This window comes from Amphiprion ocellaris, chromosome 9 (genome assembly GCF_022539595.1).
Source record: "Amphiprion ocellaris isolate individual 3 ecotype Okinawa chromosome 9, ASM2253959v1, whole genome shotgun sequence".
NCBI lineage: Eukaryota > Metazoa > Chordata > Actinopteri > Pomacentridae > Amphiprion > Amphiprion ocellaris.
Window position 1 is genome coordinate 29,825,690 of NC_072774.1, and position 4,625 is coordinate 29,830,314.

General features: G+C 37.8%; 1 long non-coding RNA gene across 1 annotated transcript; it reads right to left on the minus strand.

Moving 5' to 3' along the window:
• Nucleotides 1-397: 397 nt before the first annotated feature.
• Nucleotides 398-3,874, minus strand: LOC129349575 (uncharacterized). Its single transcript, XR_008602633.1, has 3 exons — nucleotides 3,815-3,874; nucleotides 2,835-2,935; nucleotides 398-990 (listed from the first exon to the last, which is right to left on the minus strand). It is a non-coding gene; the product is annotated as an uncharacterized LOC129349575 (long non-coding RNA).
• Between the last annotated feature and the right edge of the window lie 751 nt (nucleotides 3,875-4,625).

Below are 4,625 nucleotides of genomic sequence, written 5' to 3' on the forward strand. Positions count from 1 at the left end.
ATAATGATGTCAATTTAAATAATATTTTAGTGCAGTCATAAACTTTAATCAGCTAAACTTGCATAATAAATATCACTGTACAATCTTAACCTGAACATTCATATTATTGAGGTAAATTTACATAAATCATGATATTCTAGAGTCTTAACAGGAATATTTCTTACATTAATCTTTTTGTATTGTGCTGATAAACAACAATAACCCGACTTTCAGATAATATTTGTTGTCTGTGATTGTGAGACTAAATTCCTCCACATTCTGGAACTGAACTGCATTTCCCAAAATGGAAACATGGACAGAATTTAACACTCATGTATCCATGGCAACACAAAAGTTTCTGTTTCTTACCAAAGTTCACAACACAAGTAAAGATTTGAATGTAAAACTTCAGGGATGACTGCTAACCATAAGTATTCTGATCAATACTTCATAATCAATATCAGGACAGATGTTACAATTCCAGCTGTTGCATTAGACTGCAGTTATTCACAGAGAAATTAAAACATCACATTCCTCATAAAAACTAGATGGGATTTTTATTAAATAAAGTGTTGGTGAATAAATAGTGTAAAAAGTGTGAAGCAGCTCCATGAAATCAGGAGATGTGAGACTTCCACAGCATGGATCACCATCTGCTGTGTTGATTCATAGCTGAATGTCAGAATGAACTGAGCTAGAAAAGCTGCTTTGAGCTGCAACATTACGGTCTGACAATCCACCACCATCACAGTTTTCATCTGGAAGGATTTACTTCTAAGTTCTAATTCAACTTTCAGTTGGAGCACATTGCATTCACAAAGAAAAACAGCGATACCTTCATAGCAACATTTAATAAACCTAAAGCTTCCCTGTTGGCACATTGGTGGAGTTTGTTACTGAGCATCTGAACCTTAAATCCAGTGAGACGACCATCTTCAGTCGAGGCCAGTCAGAGAACTTCAAGACCTTCCATCAGCTGGACCAGATGTGGCATCATCTCCCTCTGAACATCTGGATGACAGGAGAAAAGACAGAAATCAAAGACAGATCACAGAAATACAATTTATTCACTTTCATCATTTTATAAAAGTAGCATGAACTTTATTAAAACTTGACAACATCAGCAATGAAAGTAAATGTTTTTATCTCGTGTTGAAGCTAAATTTAAAGTCAATTTTAATGACAGTTTATCCTGAGAGGAGTGAGAATGGAGCTTTTCTTTCCTTTTTACAATATTCCCTCAAAATATTCTGTTTATTATTGGCTTTAGAAGCATTTTTCTTTACTTATTTATTTTTAGATACCTCAGACTGATGCACTTTGCTGGTTTGCAGATAATTTCATGTACAATGACAATAAAGATCTTCTATTATAACATATTTTGCTGAAACAAGAACTGAAACCTTCTCAACCATCTCTCAGGCTGCAAAATTCCAACTGCGACCAAGAATTATCTGATGTAGTTATTATTATAGTCTTTACTGAACCAGCCCTGGAATTAATAAAAATCTGTATATGGATATGATTTTCTCTGATGGGACCACTATGGAAGCTGTAGTAATTATTAACTATCCTTTGAAGGGAAAGATTAGGTCTTCTTCAGGTGGATAAAAAAAATGCTCTCCCTTAAAAAAAAAAAAAATGCATACAATAAAGTAAATGTCTTCTGCACTGCACACATACTACACTTTTGTATAACTCTGGATGTCAGAGTAAAGGCAGACAGATCCACCGATCAGCCACAACATTCTGACCACTGACAGCTGAAGAGAACAACATCCATCATCTTGTTCTAATGCAACGTTCTGCTGGGAAACCTTGACGTTCATGTGGATGTTTGACATGTACCACCACCTAAACACTGCAGGACAAACAACCCTCTAGTCTCCATGGCAACAGCAGTCCTTGATGCCAGCTGCCACCCTCAGCAGGACAAATTAAACTGCTCAGGAGTGGTCTGAGGAACACGACAGAGCTAAGCTGTTCACCTGGGTTCCACACTCCCCACATCCAGACCTGATTGAGCATCTGTTGGATGGTCCAGGATCAGCCTGGTCAAGGTAGGACCCACCCTGCAACCCACAGGATCCACAGAATCCACAGGACATCCCCAGAGGTTCTGATGAACCACTGGGTCAGAGTAGTTTTAGCAGCATAAAGGGACCAACACAGTGTTAGTCAGGTGGTCAGAATGTTGTACTGTTATATTGTCATGCTGATTATATGATCAGTAAATGTTACCATCAATTATAACGTCCACATTGATCAGGGAAAAAAAACCAAACTATCAGTTCATTCAGAAACTGTGGGGTTAAACCTAAAAACACAGACCTCAACAGCAGTTTGTTTCAAAGCACAACACCAGCTGGTTTTCACTAAAGAAGCTTTCAGAGCAACAATTAAATGACAGTTTTGTTCTCATTAAGTTCAGTCAGCCAAAATAATGTACACACATCAGGAAAAGAAAAACTTTTATAAATATTTCATTTGTATAAGTACTTCTATACATATAGATTCCTCTTTCTAAGTTTGATCAAATCACGATAACTCTGTGTCCTGTTGTACGATGTTTTCCCAACAGATGGAATTACCCTCATGAATGGAGCATCAACATGTGACGTCTACAACACAACAGAAATGTCTGGAAGCCAGTGGCCACTTTGAGCACCTCTTGTAATTGCAGAGGCCAAAGATAACTTTTATTAATCTCATGATGTCTGAATAAATTTGGTATTGAAATATTTATGCAAGTTTTTCTTTTCCTGATGTGTGTAAACATTATTTTGGCTGACTCTGTATAATGGGTTTCTGACAGGTCACCAGGCAACATCTTTTTATAATAATGACAAACATACCTGCATTCTACAGGAGTGATTTTCCTCATGTGCAGGTAAAGATGTGTGAGGAGCTTAGAGATGACAGGAGCAGGAGTCATCCTCACTAATTCAGCTTCCACCTAGAAACAGAAAGACCACAAACAAACACACTGATATACTCTCAAACGTTCAACCTCACAGCCTCAAAATATCTCTTTAGGAAGTGTTGTTTCTAAATTCTGCTGAAAGCACTGAAAGACATTCTCTTACAAGGTTGTGTAAAAAGCAGCCTGTCCTCTGAGCTACTGAGAAATTTTCCTGAACAAAGTTTCTATGTGTAAATCAGCTCAACAGAAACTAAAGCCTCAGTCAGAGATAACAGGTATCACAAATTATAAACAACTTTCTTTGTTAACTCAGACTTTCTGCTTCAACCTCACATAAAAAGGGGAGTTTAATTCGTCAGGTGACTGAAAATGAACGGTTTGTGCAGTTCTAGAGCCAAAAGTAGGATGTTTCAACTCATGTTTTACTACAAATACATACAGTAATAAATAAATACAATGGCTGGTTGTTAGTTTATTCACTATTAATGTCATTTTATATACTGGATTAAACTTGAGCAGTGGAAGAGAGAAAGAATTTAATGAAATTATGGAGATTCAGAGAGGTAATGTTGCGCAATGTTAAGATAAGCGTGGTTTAATTCAAAGCAGCTGAATGTTAAACTTCAGTGCAGCTCAACGGGTTTCAGTTAACCTTAAAGTAAAATAACTTTTTTAAAAGCTAAAATACACAGCAGAGAAATACAGGTTGAGAAGGTCATTCTAATAATGAGGACAGCTGCAGCAGCAACTTACACAGGTGTTCAGTGGTAAGTTAGCCACCTGTGTTAATTAGCCCGCTAGCTAACGCGTCCGGACCAACTGCTCAAACACGACAAAACACAACTCTTCATAAGTCGCTGACTTAACGTACAACAAAACGACGCTACTGGTTAGAAGTATATATCTTCTTACCGTGTTTTACTCCAAAAACAAGGTCAACAGCAGCCAGTAGTGACGTTACGAGATGTGCCGAGGCTTCGAAGCGTGTGTCGAGTAATGGAGGGGGCGTGTCCACGAAGCGCGTATCGAGGCTTGCTTCATTTAGGGGAGGAGCCAAAATGATGACGTTCGAAGCTTCGCAAGCCGGTCGTACCGCGTGACTGGTTCAGGAAGTGGTTCGCAGGTTTGACGTGCAATTTAAAATATACAGGGCAGTGAAACGCAATGGATTCCCCGTTCACATTTGTTGGATTTTTACCTGCTGTATCTTTGCATTCAATCGGTTTGAGACTCTTTTTTTTTTTTATAGAACCAGCCAGAAAGAGAAGATTCTCCCCTGTCTGGGAACACTTTGACATGATTTCTCCTAATAAAGTAGGCACATAACAAGTGAAGTGTAATATGAATAACTGTGACAACACCACATGCCGCTTGTTCTAATTTCTTCTTTTTCTGGTATTTTTAAAGGTGAAGTGTCTGTTGTGTTCCAAGGAGCTAGAGAAATATTGTCCAAAAAACGAAGCCGCCTGAATCCCAGCACTGTGGAAAAATTGATATTTTTGAATAAAAACAAATAAAATGTTGTCCCTACTTTTGTTTTACAGGTTGTCACTGGTACCAGACGCACAGTCACAAAACAAGTAGCAAAAGCACAATAAATTTTATTTATTTAGCCCTTATTACAATTAAAAGTATCTAAGCACTTTACAGAAAGCCAGAATCTGACATCAATCAAGCAGTCAAGCTACAAATCTCTCCCCAATTTGTTTCCATTTCCCCCTCT